Source organism: Sminthopsis crassicaudata, chromosome 2 (assembly GCF_048593235.1).
Source record: "Sminthopsis crassicaudata isolate SCR6 chromosome 2, ASM4859323v1, whole genome shotgun sequence".
NCBI lineage: Eukaryota > Metazoa > Chordata > Mammalia > Dasyuromorphia > Dasyuridae > Sminthopsis > Sminthopsis crassicaudata.
This window is the reverse complement of record NC_133618.1, coordinates 202,148,912-202,159,529: the sequence shown is the minus strand read 5'-3', so window position 1 is coordinate 202,159,529 and position 10,618 is coordinate 202,148,912.

The following is a 10,618-nucleotide window of genomic DNA, read 5'->3' as shown; positions in this document are numbered from 1 at the left end:
GAGGTGATATTCTCTTTTTTTATTTTTATTTTTTAAGAAAATTTGGAGACCCAAAAGTTTTCTATTTGACCATCTTTCATTTAAAGAATTCTCTCTTCAGGCTGGTAGTTCTGAAAACCTACTCACGTTGGGAATGGGTTAAATAGAGAACAATGCATGGTTAGTTGGTTATTGTCCTTTATTCTCAAAGAGAACCAAAAGGACATCACTCTGTTATTATCATTAGTGTGTCCAACTGTGGCTGATCAGACCAATAGAAGCTTAGAATGCCCTGACACAAATAGTCTCTGTGAATGAACATTTGGTGTGGATTCTTATACAACTCACATTTCTTCTGGACCAGTTCAGTTCTGCTTTGCTCACAGATTAGCACCTTGTCTGATGATGCCCATGCTGGGCAGTCCTGCGCCAGTGTCTCCCACGTCATACAATCAGTTCTAAAGTTCTTAGAGTGTCCTTGTATCTTTTCTTCTGACCACCTTGTAAGCTCTTGTGTGTAAAATAGTCTTTTTGACAAGTGTCCATTTGGCATTTAAACAATTTAAACAGAGTTGTGCTTTCTGCAGTAGAATTTCTACTGTCCAATTTAGTTTGAGAAAGGACCTCAGTATCTGGTATTTTACACTACCAGGTGATCTTCAGAATCTCCCCAAGACAATTCAAATGGAAGAGATTCTGTTTCCTGGCATGGCACTGCTGTACTGTCCAGGTTTCACGGGAGTACAATCATGAGGTCAGTTCATAGGCTCTGTAGACTTCCAGTTTGGTAGTCAGTCTAATAGCTCTCTCTTCTCCCACACTTTCCCTCCAAGCCTCCCAAGGCAGCTCTTGAGCTTTCCCAAGCACCCAGGGGGTGAAGCAAGACTGATTTTTAGCATGATATTTTTAGCCAGGATGTCAAATAGCTTTAATGAGGCATCAAAGTCAATTATTGCACTGATGGTAAATTCTTCAACTTGAAAAGGCTACAAGCCAAAACTAAAGTGAATGCATTTTTGTTTGCAAGATGATTATGAGCTCAATGCAGCCTCCAAAGCTGAGATGAAACAAAGTGTGGATTGATTCTCTGCTGTTTGTGCTAATTCTGGCCTAACAATTAACACCAAGAAAATGCAGGTGTTCCATCAACCAGCACCACACCATCCATATGTTAGTGGAACTATCAGGTACTGCAAGTGGAGAAGTTTTGAATGCTATGGATGAGTTAACTTACCTTAACAGTATATTTTCCAGGGAATAATACATATACATAAATGTGTGTATGTATATATACATATATATCTATATGTATACATATGTATATGTATATGTGTATTTATTGTGTATATATCATGAAGGCTATAGACCCTCCAAAATCTATACAGAAATAAGGAGGAAAGGAATAAAAAAGTGGAAGTATAGAAGGGTTTATAGATTAATGAGTGTTATAAGGCCTATGGATTAATGGGAATGGGATAAAGAGGAGGTAAAAGATAGGGTGAGAAGATAAGTGAGGGATCCTTGGATGAGAGAAGGTTATGTAACAGCATGGCAAGTTAAATTGTTGTTACTGTTGTTGTTATTGTTTGTTCATCATGATTTTGCCAGGTGATGCCCTGACATGCAAGTGAATGAATTTAAGTGAGGGAGGGCTATACAAAGTCACTTGCCTCATTTTCACTTCCAGAACCATCTGATTTCAGTGGTCAGATATAGATTAAGAAGACTGGATATGGCTCTGGAAGCAATGGAGATCTTGCCCAAAGATATTTAATGATTTAGGCCACACCCATCTATGATTAAGACTAGAAAACAATTGAAGCTAACAATGGCCTTTTTCACCTAGTCAAAAAAAAAAAAAAAATCTAAATAAATAACTCTGGGAGGAAAGACTCTCAGGGTTTTTGGCCAAACCAGAAATGATTACTATTTATCTTCTCTATGAGTCATTCAGAAAGCAAACTATAACTTATTGGGATTAGGCTTTAATGAGAGTCACAGTGATTTGGAGTTTAAGGAATTTTTCTTAAGAAAGAAATCTATCCAGTAAACCCAAGATAACTAGGGAGGGTTCAGCAAATAAGCAAACTATGACAACAAATAAATAAAAGATACCCTAAGAAGACAAAGGGAGGGAAGGAAGGAAGGAAGGAAGGAAGGAAGGAAGGAAGGAAGGAAGGAAGGAAGGAAGGAAGGAAGGAAGGAAGGAAGGAAGGAAGGAAGGAAGGAAGGAAGGAAGGAAGGAAGGAAGGAAGGAAGGAAGAAGAAGAAGAAGAAGAAGAAGAAGAAGAAGAAGAAGAAGAAGAAGAAGAAGAAGAAGAAGAAGAAGAAGAAGAAGAAGAAGAAGAAGAAGAAGAAGAAGAAGGAAGGAAGGAAGGAAGGAAGGAAGGAAGGAAGGAAGGAAGGAAGGAAGGAAGGAAGGAAGTTCGAGGGAGGGAAAGAATGAAAATGAAATAGATGGGGAGAAGATAAGGAAGGCATCAAAGAGTGGAGGAGGTTAAGTAATAGCAAGGCAAGTTAATGAGTAGAATTATTGTTGTTTGTCCATTCTTGTGGATCATGACATCACCTCTCTCTGTTTGTGGGAGATAGGAGGATGTCTGTACATGTATATTTGTGTGTGTATGTGTGTATATGGATGTGTATGTGTGTAGGGAAGTTTGCTAGTGTGTATGTATGTATATATGTATTATGTGTGTAGATGGATGTATGTGTATATGTATACATAAATATATCCTTGATTAACTGTTGCCTTTTTGGGGAGGTAAGAGAAAGGAAAAAAGTTCACACTAAAGAACAAAAGAAAAACTTACAATGAAGCAAAGCAAAGATGAATAGTGAGGACTATAATGCCCATTATTATTTATCCTTTCTTGAAATGGAAAGTTGTTACATAGGATTCTACCTGATGTTCTGTTGGGCACATGACAATGTTTTCTTTTTCCTTTTTCTTTCTTTTTCTAATTTTTTCTTATTTTGTATTTAAGTTTTAATAAATGTTTAAAAATAATCTTATTTCAAGCAATTTGTTGATATTCCTTTTTGCATTATTATCACTATTTATCTTTCCTACCCTCTCCTCAAAAAGAGAAACCTTTCTAACCAAGAAACACAGTCAAAGAAGACAAATTCACAAATAGGTAATCGGTAAATATATATCCCACTCAACCCTTTATCTCCCTAATAAGAGGAGGTGATGAGGAGACATAGTAAATTTTCAAAGGTGATGGCTGATCACCTCATGGGTTGAAGTTTTGATGTTTTTCCAAGTAGTTTTTCCTCTATTTTGTTGTGATAATTATGTAAATTGTTCTCTGGTCTTACCCACATTGTTCTGCATTATTGCATATAAATTCATGAAAAGCCCTTTAAAACTCACTTACTAACCTCTCCTGCCCCTGGGAAGTTTTGAAGGACATTAGCCTATCTATAGCAATGGTGGTTAAGCTGTAAAATCTCCATAGCCAAATAGTGGCAGAACCTAACAATATCTATTACCAACTAATCAATCTTTTTGGCATACAGTTCCTTGCTTGACTCAGGTACATTGGCTGAAATCTAATGGCAAACAATTATTGTCTTTTTCATATATATATATATATATATATATATATACCGGTTTGTTTCAGCATAAATAAGCATTTTGGTTAAGATAGGGACAGAGCTGCTGTTGCCTTTATGCTTTCATCACCTCTCTCAAACAATCCTTGATTTTTTTCTAGCTTTTTAAGTTGCAGGCCCAATTCATTAATCTTCTCTTTCTCTATTTTGGGCAAATAGTAATTTCCTTACTCTAATGATCAACTTCCTTATCAGCAAAAGCAAAGAGTTTATTAGATAAGGTGTTCTTAACTTGTTGTAGTCTGATGAAGCCTGAGAACTCCTTCTTGGAAAAATATTTATAAATAATCCAGGAAATGCTAAATGACAATTAGAAGTTAATGAAAATTAAAATGTAATTTTTCTTATCCAAGTTCATGGATCTTTTGAGATCTACCAAGATCTTTGGGGTTCTTGGAAAAACACCCCTGAACTAGATGCTAGATGCTAAGGTTCCTTACAACTCTAAACCCTATGATCCAATACATTTTGTCATAATACTCGGCACAAATCAGATACTTAAGGGAGGTAGTAAAAAATAAATACTATAAAAAAAGATCTATTCATAATAAATATACAATCTAATAAAATAACTAATTCAATCACACATATGAAGTACCTAAGACTGAACTTCCCAAAATTAGGAGCTTATTTCAATGGCTGACTCCATAAATGCCTGCTAACATTAACATTATAGCCAAAATATATATGCTTAGTTAATTGATTCTATGAATTCCCAATCTATCAGATTGTAGAATAGGAGGAGACAATGCATCAAGGAGCTCTTCTCAACCTCCCCCAAATTAAACAAACAAAACCAATACTCCGAAAAGATCTAGAAAATATATCAGATAGTGAAATCTAACAAAAAACAAAACACCACACAACCCAGACTTTTCCTATAGAAATATGTAAAACCCAATGTTAATATCAAGCATGAACTCAGGATGGTAAGCTAGAAGAATGAAGGAGGATGAAAAGAAGGAGAAGGAAGAGGAAGAATCCAATCACAAAGAAGCTATTATGGTAATAAAGAACTCAAGACATAAGCCCAGAAAAGGAGAATGACTTCAAAATGATTTATAGCAAAACCTCAAAGAAAAACAAAGTTTCGCATAAATACAACTAGAATTACTGGAAGAAATGAAGATTTATAATAATAATGAATTTTTTTTTTGCTAGAGGAAAAAGTAAAAAATAAATGAGAGCTATGAAAGAAAATATTGGAAAAAGAATCAACAGTTTTGACATATGTTACCTTACTCAGGCAAAAAATACCCTAAAAATTAAAATGAATCAATATGAAGACAATGACTTTATGAGTCAACAAGAAATATTAAAATAAAATCAAAAGACTGAAAAAATAGAAGAAAATGTAAGATATTTCACAGTAAAAAAAACTGATCTGAAAAAGTCTAGTAAAAAAAAAATTAACATTTTAAATTACATGAATGTCATGACTAAAACAGAAGCTTAAGTATCATATTCCAAGAAATCTTAAAAGAAAACTGTACAGATCTCTTATAACTAGAGGGCAAAGTAAAAGAGAAGTACCCCCTGAAAGAAATCTCTGTGAAAACTCCCAGGAGAATTATAACCTAAATTCAAAGCTTCCAGTTCAAATATAAAATACTGACAGCAAGCAAAAAGTATTCAAGTTCCAAAGAGCCTAAGTCAAAATAACACATGATTTAGCAGCTAACTCTGTAGGAGAATGGTATTCCATATTCAAAAATGCAAAGATTATAGGCTTACAGACAAAAATTACTTGTCCAGAAAAAAAGTGAGCATAAGTCTACAGGAGTTATTATTGTTTGTCCTTCTTTCTGGAAAAGGACCATGACATCCAGGAGGTGATGCCATGACAAGCAAGTGAATTGGATTTGAATGAGGGAAGGCTGTGCAAAGTCACCTGTCTCACTTTCCTCTCCAGAGCTATCTGGATCCAGTGGCCAGACAGAGATAAAGGATGAAGATGGCCCTGGATGCAATGGGAGAATTTGGCCTTTTTAAGCTAAAATCTTCAATTGGTCTCAGTTTGACTGAGGCTGCACCTATTCAGTGATTCAGGCAGCAACTGAGGCAAATTATCTTCTCTTCCACCTAGTCCAAAAAAAAATCTAAATAAATAAAGGAATGAATTTGGGAGATGAAGACCCTCAGGATTTCTGGTAAAAGCAGAAATAACTAATATTTACATTCAATCTGATTCAATCAGGACCCTAACAATGACTAAATGCAGCAGTAGTGTATTTGTAATGAAATAGAGGATTTATATACATTCCTTTTATATAAAAAAGACCATGGCTGCATATAAACTTTGAACATCAAACTCAGAAGTTAAAGGGAACAGAAAAAGATAAGTAGAAATGAAAAATGATAAGGGGTTTAAATATGGATAAAAAGCATACATTTTGAAATGGGGGGTGACGTGTATTTTCCAGAAAACTTATCATCATCTGCTGTCATATGTCTAATTAGATAGAAAGCCTGGAAATGGTTCTGTTATGACTTGATCGTTTTGAAAGAATAAAAAGGGAAGAAAAGACTACTTAAAGGCTGGAGAGGGAGTGAGAAAGTTAGAGGATATTATCTTATTGGGGACGTATATTAGACAACTTTACAAACTAGGAAGAAGGTGGAGGAGGGTGGAAGAAAAAAGTGGGTGACACTTGAAGGTAGAATTAAGAAGGGGTTAGTCCCAAGTAAAACAAAACCTAAAGATGAATAAAAATATTTATAGTTATTTTTAATACAGTCAAGTATAGAGCTCTGAGGGAGTCCCCAGAAATCAAGGAGTTACAAAACAAGTTATGCATAGGATGAAATATTATTGTGCTGTAAAAAATAATAAAAGAGATAGTTTCAGAGAAACCTAGAAAAGTGAAAGAACTAATGCAGAATAAAATGAACAGAACCAAAAGAACAATATCTACAATGTCAACAATATGGTAAAGATAAATTATTTTGAAAAAGTTAACAACTCTGTGGCAGTTAGGTGGTGAAGTGGTTAGAGCACCAACCCTGAAGTCAGGAGGATCTGAGTTCAAATCTGTCCTCAGACACTTAACACTTTCTAGCTGTGTGACCCTGAGCAAGTCATTTAACCCCAATTGCCTCAGCAAAAAAAAAAGAAAAAGAAAAACTTAGCAACCCTGGAGTAATGACTAACCACAGTTCCAAAAGATTAATGATAAAACATGCTACCTACTTCCTAATGAACAGGTAAATGACTCAGAGTACAGAATAAGATACATGTTTTTGGTCATGGCCAATTTTGTAATTTATTTTGCTCACCTATACCTGCTTGTAAATAGTTTCCCCACCCCCACCTTTACTAATTCTCATTGAGATGGAGAGGGAATAAACAGGGGAAATGCTAAAATATGAATTTTTGCTAATTAGAAAAATATATAATTAAAAAAATTTTCTACTCTTTGACAGGCACTTCAGGAGGTAGTAGGGAATATGAATACAAAAAAATATTCATAATGAATACACAATCTAATAAAATAACTAATTCAATCATGCATATGAAGTACCTTGAACTTGTCAAAATTAGGAGCTTATTAGAATGACTGACTCCATAAATGCCTTCAGGATAGGGATCAACATTTTCCCCAGTAGGCATCCCTAGCATGTAGCATTTGAACATCACTTCTTTTTCTTTAAAAAAAAAAAACAAAACTTTTTATTTTCAAAACATATGCATGGATAATTTTTTTAACATTGACCCTTGTAAAACTTTGTGTTCCAAATTTCTCCTCCCTTTCCCTTCCCCCCTCCCCAGATGGAAAGTAATTCAATACATGCTAAACATGTGCAATTCTTCTATACATATTTCTATAATTATCGTACTGCACAAGAAAAATCAAATCAAAAAGAAAAAAAAATGAGAAAGAAAATAAAATGTAAGCAAACAACCAAAAAAGAATGAAAATACTATGTTGTGATCCACACTCAGTTCCAACAGTCCTCTATATGGGTGCAAATGGTTCTCTTCATCATAAGACCATTGAAACTGGAATGGCTTTTCTTTTTAAAATTAAATCATTACTGGTCTAGTTCTGAACTGATTCAACTATTCCAAAGAGCAATTTGGAACTATATGAAAATGGCTGTAGCACTGTGTGTAGCCCTTTGACCCAGAAATACTACTTAGATCTGTATCCCAAAAAGACTTTTAAAGATATATATGAATCCAATATATGTACCCAAATATTTTAGCAGCTCTTTTTGCAGTAGCAAAGAATTGGAAATTTAGGGAATGCTGACCAATGGAGGAATAGCTGAACAAATTACATCACTTCTTTTTCAATACTTGAAAAGACTTATGATTTTATTGGCTAGGAGCTTTTAATGAAAATCATAATCTTATCACATTTTAGAAGGTGCTTCTTAAAAGTTGTTTTCACCAAAGAAATTAATCAATCCCTGGTGATCTATCAGCCAATGTTTATTAAGCATTTGCTATGTTTGAAGCATTATGTTAAACAAGAGATACAAAGATAAAGCTGAAACACCCTAACCTTAGTAAGTGTATATTCTATCAGAGGAAATATCATGTATTTTTCTGAAGTCATACAAAATATATGAAAACTGAATATAAGACAGTTTGGGGAGGAGTGGCTTTAGAAGTTGAAAAAATCAGAAAGAGTTTTGCTTATAAGGTGATACTTGAATTGAGTCTTGAGAGAAATCATGGATTCTAATAGACTGAAGTGAAGAAGGAAGGAATTTCAAGAGACAGTGTTAAGAACACAGAGAAAAGAACATCATGGTTAAGGAACATCAAGGTCAATATGGCTAGATTGTGTGTGCATGGGGAGCAATATGGAAAAGGGAGGACATAGTGAAAGACTTTAAATATCAAAGGGATTTATATTTCCAGTGCCTCTCTCTTTGTCACTGAAGTTTATTAAGAAGAAAAGTAACGTGGTCAGACCCGCATCCTAGGTGAATAATGAATTGGATTGGGGAGGTATTTGAGGTGGCCAGTCCATATTTAACAAGGCTTATTCTCAAATAACAAATGTATAGACCATTATTAGGACCATCTTGGAAGAATCTACAAGTGTTTGTAATTTATTGACATAATCTTTGAAGACCCAGAGTCATCATTATAAAACATCAGAAGACCCAAATGTGAAGACTTGAACATTTGCTGAACTCCCTCTTTCCTCCCTCCCTCCCCCTCTTCCTTATCCCTCTCTCTCTCTCCCTCCCTCGGTCCTTCTCTCTATCTCTGTCTCTGTCTCTCTGTCTCTGTCTCTCTATTTCTCTCTCTGTCTCTGTCACTCTGTCTCTGTCTCTATCTGTCTCTCTGTCTGTCTCTGTCTCTGTCTCCCTCTGTCTCTCTCTCTCCTCCCTTTTCTCTCTCTCTCCCTCAGTGTGTGTGTTAGAAACAGAGTCAAAGAGAGAAACAACTTCATAGGAAAGAAAAGAGACAGAGGAAAGGAAGAATAGAATAAAGAAGAGAAGTAGAGGAGGAAGATGAATAGAAGGAGGAGAAAGGGAAGAAGGAGGAGGAGAAAGAGGAGGAGGAGGTATAAGTCCAGAATAACTCCCTGAAGGGTCTCAAGATCAGTCAGAGTCAGTATCAATCAAAGTTCTTGGTCTTTAGGGGGAGAAGTGAAGGAGGCAGGCAAGCTGCCATGTGGCTTGCCAAAGATATATCCTGGATTCTGGAGTCCAGAGAGTCCTCTCTCTTTCTTGTCCTGCCACCAAGTGACTCTAACCTCTTTCCCTCAGCCCTCCAATCCTTGCCTACAATTACCTTACTACCACACATTCAGCAAGTACCAATGGTGAGGAGAACCATCACATCACCATATCATCTAAGTATATATTTATAGAATCATTATCTCAGATCTAGTAGGTAATTAGCCTTAAGTGCTCTGCCTTCTCAGATTCAAGTAGACCTTTTCAGAGTTTTAGCCCTCTACTAGGAGGAACAGGAGGAGGAGGAAAAAGGAAGAGAGAGAAAAAGGGAGAACACATCACAGCTTTCTTATTTGTAGCTTTTTAAACTTCTTTAATATCCTCCTTTGGAAGAGGAGAGGGACTATACATATGATTTTATCATATAGTGAATATACTATGAAGAAAATTTGTCACAGCCACATTATTCTTGCTCCCCTAATTTACTTATATTACTCATTATATATAAATCATTTATCCATTTTGATCTTACTTACTATATAGTATAAGATATTAGAAATTTGCTTTTTCCAGAAATTTTTGTTAAATGATTAATAAGAATTGGACAAGAGTCTCAAAAGTCTGGATCATTGGGCTTATAAAATGCTAGGTTATGATAGTCATCTACTACTTTGTATTGTGTACCTAATCTATTTCATTTATCCATCTATTTCTTAGTCAGTACCAGATTATTTTCATGTTTACTGCTTTGTAATATAATTTAAAGAATGGAAAACTAGGCTACCTTCCTTCACATTTTTTCATTGATTTCCTGTATTATTGACCTTTTGTTCTTCCAGATGAATTTTGTTATTGTTTTTTCTAGCTCTATAAAATAATTCTTTGTTATTTGATTGGTATGGCAAATAATATATGAGAGTTTCATTCAGGATTTCTATTATATATCATGGTCCAAATCTGTAAAGTAATATAGAAACTCTTTTTCCCCAGTATGTTATATCATCAAGGCTTAGTCCTGATTAGATTACTGGATATGTACTTATTTATTACTGATAATTCTGCTGATAATTAAAATATATCAGTTCTTAGTGAAGGTTTTTAATAAACATACACAATTGCTTCTAGGAACCCCATGCCTTATCCTGAATTCAGTACATTGTAATATTTGTAGAAGAATACATACTTCTAAGAGGAGAGTGAATAATATGTGCCTAAATATTTATAGTAACTCAAATATTCTATGTAGCTCTTTTTATAATCTGGAAACTAAAGAGGTCACTGTCAGTTGGAGAATGGTAGAATAATTTGCAGTATAGGAATGTAATACAACCTTTTTAGATAGTGAAAAATAATGAAAAGGGTGATTGCAGAGAAACCT